General features: G+C 48.9%; 1 protein-coding gene across 2 annotated transcripts in view; it reads left to right on the top strand.

The window, feature by feature from the left end:
• The first annotated feature begins 3,324 nt into the window (after positions 1–3,324).
• Rassf8 (Ras association domain family member 8) overlaps positions 3,325–18,050 on the top strand; it is a 78,833-nt gene continuing 64,107 nt past the window's right edge. For both annotated transcript variants that reach the window (XM_075982286.1, XM_075982287.1), the window contains exon 1: positions 3,325–3,691. The gene's annotated coding sequence lies outside the window, so the exon portion shown is untranslated. The remainder of the gene's footprint in view (positions 3,692–18,050) is intronic.

Below are 18,050 nucleotides of genomic sequence, written 5' to 3'. Positions count from 1 at the left end.
TTCTCAGGACTGTAAGCTAATACAACATCGCTGTTTTAAGTCATCAGGTTTGTGACAATTTCCTATAGCGGCAAGAGGAAAGTGTCCACAGAGGTGGAGGCAGGGCTCTTGTTCTTGGGGACTTCGCTCAGGTGAAGCCAGAACCCTGACTTTGATGCAGAAGAGAACATCCGGACAAGCTAATATAAAGCAGAGATGGTGTTCGTATTCAAACATATATCTTTTTTTCAAGACAAGGTTTCTCTGTAGCTTTGGTGCTTGTCCTGGAACTAGCTCTTGTAGACCAGGCTGGGCTCGAACTCACAGAGATCCACCTGTCTCTGTCTCCCGAGTGCTGGGATTAAAGGTGTGCGCCACCACCGCCTGGCTTGAAACATATTTTAAACGTAAATTTTAGATATGAAGATGGACGGTTAACAGAGAGGCATCCAGGAAAAAAGTAAGGCACGCATGAGGCAGTGTGGGAGTAGAGGTATCAGAGGAAAGATGTAATTCATTACCTTTATAACAGGATATAGAGTTTTGTGGGCTCTGAAGTGACCGTCTTCAGTGAGGTCACAATGTGGCTCCTGAGGTGAGCTGACAGGGCTGGGCTTTAGCAACACGCTTGATGTCAGGATGCAGAGAGTTGAGACAGCCTATCTCCACCATGAACGAAAGTTAACAGCTTTGCTCATGAGAGTCCCAGGAAATATCTGGGAGAAGAGGGAGTCCTATCCAAGGTCATATAGATCCCAGCCTTCAGCCTCATTTATTGGTGTTTTAACATTTTTTTTTTGTTTACGATAACTATGGGCATTCACAGACAACAGGAATTGTGCTGGAATTCCCAATCCGCAGCTGTTAAGAGGTCACACAGACTCCAAACTGTGGGTCTCTTCTGCCACTGTGTCCCCACATCGCTTGGTCCTGTCTTGGCGCAGCTCCTCTCTTCTTCCTGCTGCTCTCCACATTGGCTGCTCTTCCAATTTGCCTCTCTTCTGAAGCCTTCCTGTCAAGCTGTTTTCTACGAGCGAATCTGAGAATGACACAGACTTCAAGTGTTTTCGTCTAGCTGGGTGCTGTTCCGCGAACAGAAGAAGAAACCAGAAGTATGAGTTGTTTATCAATCCTACCAAAGGCATCTGGGGTCATCCCAGGAGGTCCAACAGGTACATGATGTATTTTACACTGGAGAAAAAAATGTACCAACTAAATGGGGCTGAGGTGGGAAGAGACCTCTCTGTTCATTTAGAACTGAGGAAAACTCACTGGCTTTGCAGCTATCAATAAGACCGTCTTCCAGTTTGGGGATACGGTGTCTCATTGGGTGCCCGGCTCTTATGAAAGGCGTCTATAAATGACAGGCATGGTTATTCATCATAGTACATATAATTCTGTTCAATTCTGGTCACATGAGAGCTGTCATGGATAAGTTAACTTGTTCATCTCAGGCCTCAAGACAAAACCGAGGCCATTTTCACACACTCATTTTCAGACCTCCACGAGAGAAGAGCATCGTAAAAAGGGAAGACCCAAGACTGACAGATGCGGCAAAAGGCACACACTGGGCACTCAAATTTTCCATAAGCTTTGGCACTCGGGCAGGTGACTGATAGTGTTCAGTGGAGTGGAAGATTGCCAACCTCGGAAGTGAGGTTGGGACACGCCCACGTCAAGGCTGGAAAGGATTCCAGTGGGGTTAAGGAGGACTCCAGTCCCACACTCCCCGCAATCCCACTTCCTTGGACTGTGCCTTTGACTCCTAGAGGAAGCATCTCACCAAATTCCTCAAGTGTTGCCTTCTTCCGTTTAAGTCTTAGCTGGAATTCTCTTTTTCCCTGGTCCTGCATGGGTGTTAGAGGTGACTGAGCTGAGGAAAACCATAGGTCAAAAACACGAGGAAATGGACCTTTAAAGAAGAAAGCAGTCACACAGACTGTGAGAAGCCAGCCTTCCTAGTTAATATCCTTATATCGATGATTAAAAGCAAGTGCCAGGAAACTAAAGGGAACACTTCATAACTGGAACGCACTCTTGCGGCTCACCACCCTACGCAAACGCATCTCTTTTCAAACGAGTAACTACTGCTGCACTTTGGGAATGTGCGAGCATTGGCCAGGCCCAAGGACTGAATTTTGTCCACTTCAGTCACTGTCTGACACAAAATAGTGAAAACAACACACAGATCTGCATTTCCAGGCCAGGGTTCCGATGCCCTTCGCTGACTAAAGGCTATTTTTAAAGCCGTGTGGGTGCATCTTTTGAATCCGAGCCCAGTTCTTTCCAAACGCTTGTTATTCACCTCTGATTCATTTGCCGTTTTTCTTTTTTTCTTGTCTGTTGCCTCTATCATGGCCTGCTGCTGGGGGCGTGGGGGTGCGGGTGCTGAATCACAGCCACTCAGAGGAAAAGCAATTCCAACTAGTCCTCGGAGAAGGCAAGATTTCCTTCTCTTTCCTGACAGTCTTCGTAGCCCAAGCTGGCCATATGCCTACCCTACTCTCTCCAGTAAGCTGGGCTCTTTCTTCTCCAATATCTGATTCACTCTTTCTTTAGGGGGCTGATACTGCCCGTTGCTAAGGATGGACGCGGAATCACAGAGGAAAAGCAATCCAAACAGGATCTCCGTAGCCCGTAGCCTAGCCAGGCCTCGAACTTGCCACAGTCCTCCTGCCTCAGTCTTTCCAGGAGCCCAGCTCTTCCTACACCTGTGTTACATTCGATTCATTCACTTCGTTTTTACTTCTCCTCACTCGCGAAGGCCATCGCGGGCTGTTATGGTGGACACCTAAGCACAGCCAAGGAAAAGCCCAGTCCTCGGGCAGGTCGGGCCTTTTCTTTCTTCTCTCCCGTCAACCGGCGCAGAGCAGGCAGCTGCAGGGTGTCCAGCGCTGGCGACCCCGAAGCCAGTGAGCGACCCGAGGCGAAGCCCACAGGCCCCCGCTCTCCCACGGCGCGGCGCCGCGCAGTTCCCTTACGGTGTCTGTGGGCGGGGACCAGCGGCCACAACCCCAGCGGGTGAGGGGTTGATCGGGCTCCTCTGCCCCCAGCCCTCCCCAGAGAAGGGGAGGAGCTATCGGCCTTTGGCCTGCCTTCCCGGCCCTCGGCCAGCCCTCCTGGGTCTCGACCCCGCCTCCTTAGCCCTCTGCTCCTCCCCCAGACTCTCCGCCCCGCCTCCAAGACCCTCCGCCCCTCCCCCAGACCCTCCGCCCCTCCCTCAGGCCCTCGGCCCCGACCCCAGGCCCTTCGCCCCGCCCTCAGACCTTCCGCCCCGCCCTCAGAGCCTTCGCCCCTCCCCCAGACCCTCCGCCCCGCCCCCAGGTTCTCCGTCCCGCCCTCAGACCCTCCGCCGGGCCTCCCGGCCCAGATGCGGCCTCCCCGGCTCGTGCTCGCCGCCCTCATCCCGCCCCTCTGCGGGGCTCGGCGCGGCCCTTCGGTCCCGCCCTCCCTTCCTCCTCCGCGCCGCTGTGCACCGCCCTCCCCGCCCGGGCCAGGCCGGCGTGCGCCCTCTCTGCGCGTCTCCTCCGCCGGCTCAGCCCTTCGCGCGCCGCCCTGCGGCCCGGCCTCCTCAGCCCCGGCCCCGCCGCTCGCTCGCTCTCGGCCGCCGGGTCGCCGCGGGGCCGCCTCAGCCGCCGCTGCTCAGCCAGGGCCGGGCCGGGCCTCTGCCGCGGGCCGTGCACCCGGACGGCGGGACGGGCTGCGACGCGCAGTAAGTAGAACTTTCCTGGCCCGCGCCCCCCGCGGCCCCGCTGTCACCCCCGCGCCCTCGCTCCGCCGCCCAAAAGTTGGTGCTGCCCGCCCGGGGTCGCATTTCTCCCGGTGTCCTTGGCGAACGAGTTTAGAGGCCACTTTTGAGGGGAAGGGAAATGCACGGCTGACCCTTTGCGGTTCCCGGCCTCTCCAGATGGAAATCGGATGCTCGCCTGGAGGGAGAGCTTTCCCTCTGGAAAAGGAAAAGTGGCCGTTGGTAGGTTTTTGCATTTTGTCTGAACCGTGGCCACCGTGCCTCCTTGCTCAGCCTCCTGGATGGCCAGCCCCTCCGGGGAACCGAGCCGCCTAGAGGGGGCTAGCAAAGTTCGCCGCATTCTGAACCCTGGAAACTTGCAGAGGGCCAGGCGCAGGGAGGCTCAACTTCATGGGTCGTGAGCTTGGCGTGCGAGGCCGCTGCGGCCGGGCGGTGGGCGGCGGAGACCGGCTTGCTTGCCGCCTGGGTGTTGCGTTGTCTCTGCACCGCCGAGCCGCCCGGGGTTGCCCGACCACTACTTTCCCAGCATCGAATTGCAGGTCAGTATTGGTCCTAATCTTTGGAAGTAGAGAAGGAAATATGCGGGGCACGTTTCCAAGCTGACTTGAGCTCATGAGGTCAGCCCTGCCAACACATCAAAGCCTTGCGTTAAAAAAAAAAAATCCCCCTCCAACCCGCTGACTGCAGGGACGCAGGAACACTTACTGACTTAGATTGAGGCTCAGCGATTTTTCATGAGATCTGTTTTGACCCAGGGACGCATTTAAAATACATAGCGACCTCTGCTTTTCCGCTCAGTTTTAGGGTGTGTGTTGGGGGGTGGGGGTTAAGGTAGTTTTTCTTCTCTTTTAGAAGTCTTTCATCTGTGGCTGCCAGGGGTTTGGATCGTGATGGAGACAGAGAACCAGCAGGTTTCCTGGTGCTATTTTTTTTTTTAAACCCATCCTTTGCTTGAGGCAGTCCTGAATGTCTGTCAGTCCACTGCAGGGGGAGGTGCTGGCGAATACAGGAATCAAGGCTCCGGACAACTGCACTATCAGTTTGGAAAGTGGTTTGTGCTTTATCTTTCAGTGGTCACATTAATGGTTCCTGTGATTTTACTTATTTCCACGGGGAACTTCCCACAAACCTCAAAATTACACATGGCCAATACTCCATTTAAGAAGACTGAACAGTTTGATCATTCTTCTACTGAAGGATCAGATGCAACACAGCATAATTTGCAATGTAGGTGATTAAATCTTTTCAAAAATCCATCACTCATCCCTCCCCCTTAAGCGGCTCAAGATGGTACTTTCCGTACTAGACTCAATTGGCCGTGATGGACTGAGATCCTCGTAGGTGGTCAAGCCTTGTTTCTGGGCTTCTGGAGCTTGGGGGCACAGTGGAGAGCCCCTAGAGGGAGCCAGGCCAGGATTGTGCTCACAGGAAAGGTTTCAGTTAGTGACCTGGGCAGAAAAGCAGTTCCAGAGGTGTCCAGGTCATTGCAGGGGTCACAGTTCCAGAGGTGTCCAGGTCATTGCAGGGGTCACAGTTTCCAGTGCTGCAGTTTTTAAGAAATATTTGAAACTTGCAAATTTAAAATTCTGCAGGATCATGGTGTCATTTTTCTTTGCATCTTTGTCTTCTTTGCATTTTTTTTAAGCTTGTGACTTTTAAAATCGGAATCCTTGGTGCTTGTTTTTTCGTAGCCTTTTGTGTTCAGAGGTGTGTATAGCGCTTGACCTGAATGCCTTGCATTCTGAGAAGTGATTAATTCCTCAAGGTTTCCTACTTCTCATTGGGTCTTCTGTTGTTGTATATAGCAACTTGGGAGTAAAACTGTTGTTTGCTGCAGGATGTCGTTGTTCTTTTCGTTGTAGTTAATTTTGGCAGAGGGTTTTGTCAGTTTATAAAACATTGAGACCCCAGATAACTTGCACGTGTCAAAACTTGGCAGGTTTCCTTCTAGGTGGAGGTGGAGTGGGCTGCTTAGGAATCATGAATAATGTGCCAACTACTCACTCTCCACGGAGGTTACTTTGTTCCAGTCCTGAGTAGGTTTCCAAATTCTGGATGTAGACATAGTACCTGGTGTTCTGCTTCTGGGAGAGATGCCTTGTAGCAGCTAGCCAGGCTTGTCAGCATCCAGGGAATTAAGGGAGGGGCTCTGCCCTTCCAGCTCTGTCATCTGTATTCACATCCTTTTCACGTCTGCCTTCACAACCAGGGTCACCACTGCTAACAGGTCAGCTGTGAGCGGAGCCCCTGATGTGCCTGCCACATGGTAGTCAGCAATGGCAGCATCTCCTGTGTCCCTAGAACTTACTTTATGGCCATCCAGATGTCACACTCGCCCTCACCTGCTAAACTTGTCCCTCCGAGCTTGTTGCCTGGCCCATTGCACTCTTCTGCCCTCCAAGAGATTGACCGCACGGTGCTGGGATGTTTTTCTGTAAAGTCTCCTCCAAAGCCATCTGGTTTTTAGTCCGCCACTCTTGTCCTCCTTCAGTCCAGTGGCCTGCATTGCCTCTTCCTGCTTGTTTGCTTACCAATAGTCTGAAGGAAAAAGTCGCTTGCTTTTTTCAGACCTTCAGGATTCCCAAGAAAGGCGTGATCCTGGGAGTAAGATGCCCCATCCCCACAGACTTTCCTGCCCCTCACCTGCGTCTCCCCAGCCTTGAATAACTTCTCACCTTTGGGTGCCAGCTCCAGTACCCTTTCTGCTGGAGGTTCTCTTTGAGAAGGCCACCATCATCATGTCTGTTAGACCCAACCTATTTTCTTCCACAAGGACAGTCAGGCATCCTTCTTATTCACCACAATTCATAATATTGTTTAGCCTCACTTCCCTGAGGGCAGCAATAGTGCCCGCTTCTCTCCCCAGTCCCTAGTATACATAGCAGTGCGCAGTAAATAGCTGCTGGTCTAGTGTCAATTTCTCGTTTATGCTCACTGTATGGTTGGTCCTGGCTGGCCTGCAACTCCCTACATCGACCAGGCTAGCCCCAAACTCACAGAGATCTGCCTACCTCTGTCTGCCGAATGCTGGGATTAAAGCACTCGGATGCCATCACACCCAGCACATAAGTGCTTCAATGGTCCTTACCACTGTTATGTTTATGTTTTGTGACAGAAAAGCCAAACCAGCCCTACTGTGTTCCAAACAGTGTTAGCTGTGTGATCTGAAACAGCCTGAGTGCAAATATCAAGAAAAATAATGCACTTGTGGTGTTTAGGAAATGCATGGTAATATATGCGGCCACCAGTAGTAATAAAACATATTCATAGCATACAGAGGGGAAGCCCACATCAAATATATTGAGATAACATCTAATTAACGTTGTCCTTGTGATTCTCTGTGGTACATTCCGCTTTTCTGACTACAACATTAAAATTAGTTTTTATTAGCACAGGATTGCAGAATGGAAATAATTTTACAGTGCCGTATGTTTACACAGTATCACGTGGTTGTCTGCCAGACAGATGATGTTGGCCGCTCAGTGCCAGATGTTCAAGGACGTTGGGGAAACAACTGTAGGAAAAGGCAGGCCAGGTCTAAGGATGCCCAGTGGTGTTCCAGCATGCCATCTGTCCTGACAGTGGGGAGAGGAGCCACAGGAGCCACCTAGAGGTGGGGAAGTTCTCGTTTCTTTTTTTTAAGCAAAAGGAGACACACCTTCCATGGCCAAAGAAGCTTAAAGCAACTCTGGGTGTTTGGCTGGGTGTTTTGTCGTGTGGCTGCTCTGACACGGTCCTGACTCGGTGTCCTGCGGCCCAGAGGTGTCCATGCAATCATGTTACTGCTCACACATTGCCTCCCGACTCTTCCTTCAGCTACTGCCCTCACCCTTAGATGTGTAATCCCAGCCTCCTTCTGTCCCTCAGTAGGTTCACTGTCTCTCTTCCGAACTGACTCCTCCGCACAGGGCCTCCAGCTCTCCCTCTGGGCACTCCTGGGGTGGGGAACAAGAGAGATTACACACCTAGTCACGTGCTGGCTCAAGAGGAGGGTGTGGCTGACCTGGACTTAGTCAGGAAAAGGACCCTTAGGTTTTCAGATCTTCACTGTATTCAGAGAAACTGGTCCTTTTATTCCGTTAAAGACAGAGGTATGCCTTTTGTAGCAGGGTCTTTTGCTTTATCTTAGTGCAAGCATATTGAGACCAAGACTTACCTGCACGAAAAAAACAGGAATGGATTTTGGGGTGGGCCCAGCATGAGACTTGCTTCCTGCTGGGTCTCTTGGCCCAGGACATTTGGGTCACCAGTGTAGCCATTATTGTGGCTGGGTGCCTTTGTTACTCTCGGTCCCTTAGGTATATATGCCTACTGGCTACCTAGATGAACTTGGACAATTGCTTGGGGTGTCTTGGTACCGATATTATTTATTACCTTTTATTTCCCAGCCCTCATGTCAGCTATAGCTTGATTTAGTTGTTTGTATGTTTTATACATTCAGGTGTGTTGCCAAGCTCAACCTCATTAACTTGAGAGCTGTCAGAGTTTGAGCACTGTAGCATACTTAGGAGCATGTAGTTTACTCTGGTTTGAAAAGAAATCATATAGATATAGGTTGTAACAAGAGGCAAGTTGTAATCATTTTCTTCCAGATTATATTCATGTGGATGTATACTTTGTCTTTCTTGTTAATTATCATTGGCTTCTGAGTGCTGAAGCAAATTTATCCTTAATTGTAGTAATTTTATTATTGGGAAATCAGTTAAGATTAAATGATCCTTGCAAATGTAAATATAGATACCAAAAATTAGATTCCTTTACTACATAGACATTAGTCAAAAAAGTAAGAATTTATTTTTGTTTAATATAGTAGAATATATATTCTCTGCAGTTCCGCAATAGAGATGTCATTGGGGAATAGGTTAGGTTAGATCTAATTCTTAGAGTTTGGCCATTCCTGCAAGACGTTCAGTTACTGGATACATTAGAATCTGTTGGGAAACAAAGTAGTTTATTTGTATTTTATCTTCCATATCTTTAACTGTACAATAACGTCTTTGTATTTATTTACTTATTTTAAATGTATTACTGCATTATTTATTTGTTTGCTTTGTGTGAGTGGGGGAGTCTCGCATGTGGAGGTCAGAGGACAATTTGGAGTCTTTGCCCGCCTTCCATGTGGGTCCAGGCATTGAGCTCGGGTCTCAGGCTTGGTGGCAAGCACCCGTACCCACTGAGCCATCTTGCCAGCCTTATATTTATTTTTTAAGCAAAAGATTATTTTGTAGGATAAAATTGTCATGAACTAACCTGCATATGCCTAGCTAAAGTTTTAATAGGCATTGACACAGGTCTGGAAGTCCCCAACACCACCAGCATAAGGGACATAGCCACTGTCCTCCCCAAGTGTCTCATTCTCTCTAGCAGTGCGTCCCCTCCCCATCCTCCTTGTACTGCAGAAGGCCGAGTTTCTAGACTCTGAGATGGAGTCATGGGTGTATTGTCTCCCTCAGAATGGTTGTCTGGGACTCATAGTGGTGTGTTTAGCAGTAGGACTGGGGTGTAACTCATTGTAGAGTGCTTGCCAGCCCGGTCTCCAGTACTGTATGAACTGTGGTGGGTGACTCAGTCCAGCAGCTGGAGGCAGAAGCAGGAACATTAGAAACTGAAGGTCATCCTCCTTTACTTAGCAAGTCCCTGAGTCCAGGCTGGGATACCAAGGGCAGTTCTCAAGCACAGACAGACAACCCAGATAGACACATCTACTGCTGGGCCTTGTTGCTGTATGCATACCCATTCTTCTGTTGGACCTCTGGGCCATTTCCTTTCATTATATGAGCTGAGCTTTTAAAGAAACTACTGAAGTATTTTCTTATTTTCTGTGCAGATTCCACCGTTTCATGTTTGTTTTGCTTCTGCTTTGCAGTGTTTGGCTGGCCTTGAACTGACCCTCAGGATCTCCATCTACCTCCAGAGAGAGGGAGAAAGGGAGAGAGGGAGGGAGGGAGGAAGGGAGGGGTAATAAGCAGGTGTGTAACACCATTTTCCTTTCTTAGCAGTGTGTGCGCACACTCATACCTTTCTTACTGCATTTGGTATGATTAGTATTTTTCATTAAGTGTTTGGGCTGTTCTTTGGTGGTTTTCATTGACACTTATATGATAATTGATATTGAACATCTCTAAATTTATTTTTATTTTATCTTATATGTGTGAGTGTTTTGCTTACATGTATGTCTGTGTACCACGTATATGCCTGGTGCCCTCTGAGGCCAGAAAAGGATGTCAGATACCCTGAGACCGGAGTTACAGATTGTTTTTGAGACACCATGTGGGTGATGGGAACTGAACCCAAGTCCTCTACAAGAGTAGAAAAGTACTGACTTCTGAACCATCTTTCCAACCCTTTCCACGTTCTTACTGTGTTTTAAGATTGAATTTTGAGAGGTTTCCTGTATTTGGGTACAGTTATTCATCAAATAGATGCTTTGCAAACGTGTTTGAGTCTGCAGCTGCCTTTTCCCCTCTTCCTGGGCACCTTTGAAGACTGGGGGTCTTACATTTCCATGCAGTCCAACCTATGATTGTTTTCTTTTGTGGACTGTATTCTACAATGTAGTATTCAACACATCTTTGTTAACCCAAAGTCAGAACTATCTTTTCTTGTGCTTTCTTCCAAGTTTTATAGCAACAGCCTTTAGATTTAGACCTATGGTCTATTTTGAGTTCATTTTTATACAGTGTGCACTATGGGTCCAGGTTCATTTTCTACACACAGTAACCCAGTTGTTCCAACATTATTTATTAGGGGATTTTTGTCTAATAAGGTTTCCTTGACCTGTCTCTAAAATCGATTGTCTACTCGTCAGTGGCTATCCATTGCCGAATGAAAGAAGCCGAATCCAGTTCTTGATAACGTGTTTGTGCTATTTTAATAACACTCTTGGTCTCTTTTCTGTGACCTTATGGAAACCTTCCCTACTCAAAGTTTCCTTCATTTTATTTTATTTTTTATTTTTGTTAAACAAGAAGTTCTGCTGTTACAAGAATGCAGTCACACTAGTTCAGATGCTTTGTATTTCTTGCAGTGGTGATCTACCATTTCTCTGTCTCCCATTCTAAATCGTTGCCTTCGTTTTTGCTTTTTAGTTTTACCTTTTGTTTCCCCTTTTTATTTTTATTTCTCATTTTATTTTGCATTTTATTGAGTAACTGCTCAAGGAAGGTACTAGAAGAGAAAGTGCGTGTTTGCGTGAGTGGTGCCAGGTGACGCGCAGCACAGCCTCTCACTCCTCAGGGGGTGTCCGTCAGCTGAGGATAGACAGCGCAGGCAGCCTGACCCTGACGGGTAGGAAAAGCAAGGGGCGGGGCACTGTGAAGCCGGCACTCCTCACCACCTGGCCACAGTCAGAATCATGTTTGCAGGTCGTCACATCAGACCTTGTACAGCTGGCTCTCCTCTGCCCTGCCTTCCTATCCCTCATCCATGTGCCTAACAGCTGGAGCAGGCTCTCACTACGGTGTCTTTTGCAGTGATGCCTCATACGATGTGCTGTTTGTTCATGCGAATAAAAGGTTCTGCCCGCGTCTGTGCGGTAGCCTTAACACCAGCCTGGCCGGCTTCTCTCTTGCAGGAGTGCTCGGTTCCCTGAGAGCCAGTCTTTCTTCCATGCCATATGCATGCCTACTTCTCATAGTCCTTTGTGTGGTAATTTGGGAAGCTCTCAACTTCAAACAGCTGAACTTCTAAGGGGTTCTTTTGGCTCATTTGTTGCTAGGTTCAAAGTGATTACACAGGCTCTAAGCTCGCAGTCCCCTGTTGCAGTTCAAGGAGTGTAAGTAGGCTTTTGAAGCTCCCTAGCCAGTGGTGCCCTTGCTGTGGGTGTTCTGTGGAGTACTCTTTTCTAAAGTGAGGTGCTTTGTCTGTGAGAGTCTCTGGAGGCCAGAGGCCTCTTCATGGTTTCTTTCTGGCCCCGCGGAGCCCCTAAGTAGTCCCTGATGTCCAGATTCACTCCTGGCCTGCTGCACTTCGGGCTTTGGTGCGTTCATCTGTGGCCAGCCTTTCTGTTCTGGGGCAGTTTTCCTGGCCCCTGAACTCACACGAGCCACATTTACACGCTTGGCAGTGTTTATTGTTCCACACATTCTAAACACAAGGATGTCAGAGTCTCTCTCTTTGTGCCCTAATTCATCATTACTACTTGGAGCTCATCCTGGCTCTAGAAAGGTCAGCTAGACCTTCCCGCTCTGAGAGGAGTGGTGACTGAGGGGAGAGAGAAAACCAGAAGTGCTCTCTGCTCCCCAGCTGTTCCTCTTAGCTCCCTTGTTTCTGTCATAATCGTGTTTGTATTAGCACAGAGCTACACTGTGACTTTACAAAGTCAGAGATAACAGAACAGTGTTAACCAGTGCTTTTAAAACACTTCAGAAAGATGTCTTAAATGCAGCAGCTCGCACACCCATGACAGTGACCATGAAGGCGCCACCCAGGGGAGCCTTCCCTGTTCTCGGCGTGTTCTCTGGTCCTGCCTGCCACTGAGATGTGCAGGTTCAGGACTGAGGCTTCAGGTCCGGGTCCTGCTGTCTTCCCTGCTAGACCAGGACCCTCTAGAAAGCAGCATCCCACCGTGCTGGGCATCTACCCAGGATGTCAGTGCAGGCAGCTGTTTGATGAATGAATTCACTGTCTCGTCTCAAGCAGAGTGTGCAGCAAGTGCCTGACGAAGAAACAGGACGCCAGCAGCATCTGCAGGACCCCCAGGCTTCGACTTCTAGCGTATCCCACTCTTCTGACCATTTTTTATTTAAAAAAAAAATCTTACTGTACTCCTTGGTGCCTGGTGTCTTATATTGGGTCATGTGACTTACTCTGTGCCATTGTAGAGTGCACACTCATATTATTAATGACTTTTAATCCTATTTCTTTATGTTTTCCAATTTTTCTGTAATGAATGTATATTTTATAATTGAAGAAATTTACTATTTGTGGGATTGTTTTATTTGTTGGTCGATTGGTTGTTTTATTTTGCATGCTTGGAATTGAACCTAGGGCTTCAGGGACAGACATGTGCCCTACCACCCGATTATATTCCCGGCCCAGAATTGTTTCTTAAAAGAGACAAAGGAAAGTTTATACATACGTAGACTCAGTTGCCAGTTAGACTAGACCATGGGACGTAGGAAAGGGAATAGAGAGAAAAAGTTGGGGCTATACCCAAACAGATGTGCTGGGAGCACGTGTGTGCTGGGGACAGAAGGACAGGATTCTCTCGGGAGTTTGATCCCCAGATTCTCTCATTCCTGGGTCCTTTAAATACAATGTTATCCAAGTAAACTGATTGAGGATTAATTTCAGGTGAGTCTGTAAGATAACCTGCTCTCAGTGTTCCACAGGTTCTGGAGGGGAGGGTGACTTGCTAGGACTTGAGTGATTGTACCTCCTCAGAATCTTGTCATGAGGTCCGACAAACACACACACATACACACCACCCAAGATGTCACACACACACACACCACCCAAGATGTCACACACACACACACACACACACACACACACACACACACACCACCCAAGATGTCACACACACACACACCACCCAAGATGTCACACACACACACACACCACCCAAGATGTCACACACACATGCAGACACACACATACACACACACACACCACCCAAGATGTCACACACACGCAGACACACACACACACACACACACACACCACCCAAGATGTGAGGAGCTGAGGTTTGGGAAGTGATCAGGTTGTGAAGGCAGATCCCTTACGTTCTTATGGGAGAGTTAACTCTATCGTGTGAGAACACAGCACAGGAGGACGCTGCTGTTACCCAGAAAGTGGGCTCCTCCCTGACCTCCAGTCTTATTCCTGGAAACCATGAAAGTGCGACTTTCTGTTGTTTATAAACCAGCAGCCATAGTGTGTGTTTGTTTGTTCCCATAGGAGCGCTAAGCTACTAAAATAATTCATGTTCTGTTGGCACAGCTTCCTCTGTGGATGAGGGTGAGGAAAGGTGCCATCTGGAAGTGAAACCACGTGATCCCAAGGTCTGCATTTGAAGTCGACCTAAAGATTTATGACAGGCAGCCTCTGAGAGCTCAGCTAGTGTGGGGATCAGGGGCAGCCAAGGCAGCCTGGCAGCAAGAGGGCTCTGCTGAGCATCACTGCCAGTGTGCTCTGTAACTTCCTGATGGTATGGGAGGGAAGGTGGGCACAGATAGGAGCTGGAGGAGAGAACCCGCTGTCTAGTGGGCCGAGCCCTGCAGCCTGCGGAGCCTACCCTGCTGGAGGAAGCCTGAGTGAAGATGTGGTATGCTGTAGTGATGAGGGTATCTCCTTTGAAGAGAGGACTGCCGTCTGCCAGACAGGGACCTTGAAGCCAAGGTCAATTCTAGAGCAGCCCCCACTTCCCATGTTAAATCTGTGTGTGTGGAAATCATGGCTTCTCTCTGGACAGCACTGACTCCTTGAGACCTTCCATACTTGGGGCTGGATGGGCCAACTCTATATCCGGAGCTTGGCTTCCTCTGTCAGATAGTGCAGGAGAGCTGAGGGACGGGTCCTAGCTGTGTGGCCTTGATGCTGGTGGATCGGGCAGTGCTGTAGTAGCTCATCACAGGTCCCCTCACAGAGCCTCTGAGTGCTATGAGGTGGGTGTGCAAGGAAAGCCCTTCTCATTTCCAGCCGTTCCCTTTGGGGGCAGGGCGGGGCGTCTGAGCAGTTCCAGGAGCCGGGGGAAAATCAGAGGGAAAGTGCACTCAAGCTGGGAGGAGTCTCAGACAGCAGAGCAGCAGGGTGCAGCACAGGCTAAACAGATCCTGCTCCATTTCTGCTGGTTCTGTGTGCCTGGGGGCCTGGGACAGTGGCTGGCAAGGGGTGAGGAGTACTATTCCAGCCCTGGGGCAAGGGCGGCCTTCTCCTAAAGCTTGTTCACCTTTGGTTGATAGCGAGCTTACTGATGAAAACACTGGGCATTATTGTTTTTCCTGGCATTGTTTTCAACTAAAATTTCTGCTTATTCCAGTTTTACCCTGGGAAATGTTGAGATCTGTTGTATTAGGAGTGGCGGGGCTGCGTCCCTGGCACCCGGCCGCCCACATGGCTAGCTCTAGCTTATGCCCCGAAATAATAATTACACGGAAACTGTATTCTTTTAAACACCACTTGGCCCATTTCTATCTAACCTTTTCTTGGCTAACTCTCGCACCTGGACTAGCCCATTTCTTATAATCTGTGTAGCCCACGAGCTGGCTTACCAGGAATGATCTTAACCTGCGTCTGCCTCGAGTGGGAGAATCATGGCGACTCCTTGACTCAGCTTCTTTCACCCAGCATTCTGTTCTGTTTACTCCACCCACCTATGTTTTAACCTATCAGGGCCAAGAAGTTTCTTTATTGCTTAACCAATGAAATCAACAAATTGATATATGACACTCCCACATCAGAGATCGAATGAGAATTAACGTGTTTAGTACATTTGTTTATGGCTGTTTGTGTTTACTCAGCGCACGCTCACGGCACACCTTGTGGTGAGGAAGCTGTTTTTGTGGTAGTTGGTTTGACAAAGAGAAGGACCTCCGCATCTTTGGAAGCTTACATTTAGCAAAAGCTGAACTTGAAACAGAAGTGAGGCTGAACTGGACGGTGTGGCTCACACCAGGATTCTGTCACGCAGTAGGCTGAACTGGAAGGTGTGGCTCACACCAGGGATTCTGTCACACCGTAGGCTGAGCTGGACAGTGTGGCTCACACCAGGATTTTGTCACGCAGTAGGGTGAGCTGGATGGTGTAGCTCACACCAGGGATTCCGTCACGCAGTAGACTGAGCTGGGACAAGGTGGTGGCTTTTCTACGTACTTGCCAACCTAGACTACATAGCATGTTCATGTCCAGCCTGAGCTACAGAATTAAGACCCTGCCCCCAAAAAGGGCTTGGGCTGGGTGTGCTGCTCCGTGGTAGAACACTTGCTCAGGTGCCATGTGTGAGGCCCTGGTCAGCTCCGTAAAGAAAGTGGTTAAATACTTGTCATTTAGAAGACAGCGCACACCAAAGACCAGAGTCCTAAGAGAAATGGAATGTCAGATAGTGGTGTGAGGGTGAATGTGGTGGGAAGCTGGGAAAAGTCTCTACCACGGCCTGAGGACATGGTGAGGCTGGTCCAGGATGTCAGCTGCCTCCAGTCTCATCCCTGAGGACGTGGTAGAGGCTGGTCCAGGATGTCAGCCATCTCTAGTCTCATCCCTGAGGACATGGTGAGGCTGGTCTAGGATGTCAGCCATCTCTAGTCTCATCCCTGAGGACATGGTAGAGCCTGGTCCAGGATGTCAGCTGCCTCCAGTCTCATCCCTGAGGACGTGGTAGAGGCTGGTCCAGGATGTCAGCTGCCTCCAGTCTCATCTCCAGTACTTATTGCTGATAGTCTTGGTATGTCACTTCTACTTTCTGAACTTACTTCCCTAACTCTAAGTGGCAGGTCTGATTATCAGCCTGGATAATCAAGAATCAAATTAGATACACAAAACTGGATGGGTGGAGTAGCATTGGGAGGAAGTGTAGTAGAGTCACTTTTGGGATGACGGTGTGGCCAGGCCCAGGTCTGGAGGTCTTACGTGTTGCCCTGAGGTATGAAGGTAGTATCTGTGGCCCTGAGGAGTGTAGGCTTTGTTCTAAGTCAGGATTTTATGAACAAATCTTCCACTGGGTTTCTTGGCCCAGGCTGCCTGTCTCCATTTCCTCCCCCTGCTGGCTGGGGGGGAGGCACAAGGTGGATGTACTGTCCTCCTGATGGTGCTCACCTGGAAGTCCCTGGCTTCACAGCGAGGACAGGAGAACTATGGTCCCAGAGCGTTGGGCTGGTTCCTTCTTGTTTCTCCTCCTGAATTGGCTTTCCTCACTTAGGTCCTTCATAACGTCAGCTAGCCACATTGTGTCTACACCTGATTTAGTTCCTAACTTTCATTGCTGATAAACAGATCTGCAGCTTATATTTGGAGAGATAGCTCCAAAGCTGAAGTGATCAGGCCACCGTGAATGTTGGAGGCAAGATTAGTAGACTTTTTCTTCATGGCCTGCTTGATCAGGGTCCTTCTGTTAAGTCCTCAGAGCCTTTCTCATCAGGGATTTTCAGTTCCTACTAGTGCACAAGCTGACCAATGTAACAGGAGCAAGTGGGCTGCTTGTCATCCCAGCTGCCCCACTAGCTTACACCCGAAATAATCACACAGAAACTGTATTCATTTAAACACTGTTTGGCCCATTAGTTCTAGCCTCTTATTGGCTAACTCTCACATCTTGATTCAACCCATTTCTAATAATCTGTGTGTCACCACGAGGCCATGGCTTACCGGGAAAGATTCAGCATGTCTGACCTGGCAGCTCCATGGCGGCTCTCTGACTGCCCTTCTTCCCAGCATTCAGTTCTGTCTACTCCGCCTGCCTAAGTTCTGCCCTATCAAAAGGCCAAGGCAGTTTCTTTATTCAACCAATGAAAGCAACACATAAACAGAAGACCTCCTACGCCAGACCAACCCTGTTCCTCTGCTTAGTGAGATGTTTGCATTCCTGCTGGGCTTCAGTTATGGGCTACCCCGTGTCGACTGCATAGGAAGCAACTGCCTGGCTTCTGCTGGCACCCTGTTACCTATCTTCCCTCTGTGCTAGCAAAGCCTAAGTTCTTACTCAATCTCTCGCTCAGCTGATCATTTGATTTTATTTTCTGGAAAAATTGGCCCAGATCACTGCAGTTCATATCAGTGACTTTTTTTTTTTTTTTTTACAGAATACTCTTTCATTGAATGCCAGCTAGTAGATTAGGTGTGTTGTTTTAGTGGGTTTAACTGGCAGTGTGACTTGCCAACTCAAGTTCCCCAAACTAAATTATTTGTATGACAAAAAATGGACTCTCTTGCTTTACAGACATGTTCTGCTCTTTCCAGAAGTTGTACAGTTGGTCCTTCATAGGTTGTCTGGAGACCAGCTGGAATACAGGCACAGGGCTGACTTTAAGGTCAGGATCACTGGCCTCTGTGAGCCCTGGGAGTCCATATGATCCCATGACAAATGTCAATATCTAAAGTCCAAAAGTACTTTCATTAAAATAAGGGCTCATCTCTGTGTAGGCTGGCCACTTGGGTGGCATTGTGGACAAGTCCCAACTCTCCCTTCAGTCTGGGAGACCTGGGAGTCATAGGTACAGTAAACAATGTAGATGTTTCTGGGGCTTTAAGGAGGGATTTCATAGCTAGAGAGAGAAAGAATAATGTCGGTTTATCATGCTGTTTAACCAGAGCACATTGAGAGCAGGAAAGAGAAAGGTGTCATTTTCAGTTCTAGAAGGGGATCCCTAGAAAGTGGCTAGAAATACAG

This window comes from Microtus pennsylvanicus, chromosome 8, assembly GCF_037038515.1.
Source record: "Microtus pennsylvanicus isolate mMicPen1 chromosome 8, mMicPen1.hap1, whole genome shotgun sequence".
In the NCBI taxonomy this organism is placed as follows: Eukaryota; Metazoa; Chordata; class Mammalia; order Rodentia; family Cricetidae; genus Microtus; species Microtus pennsylvanicus.
The sequence above is the reverse complement of the archived record's forward strand: the minus strand, read 5'-3'. Positions and strand labels throughout refer to the sequence as shown.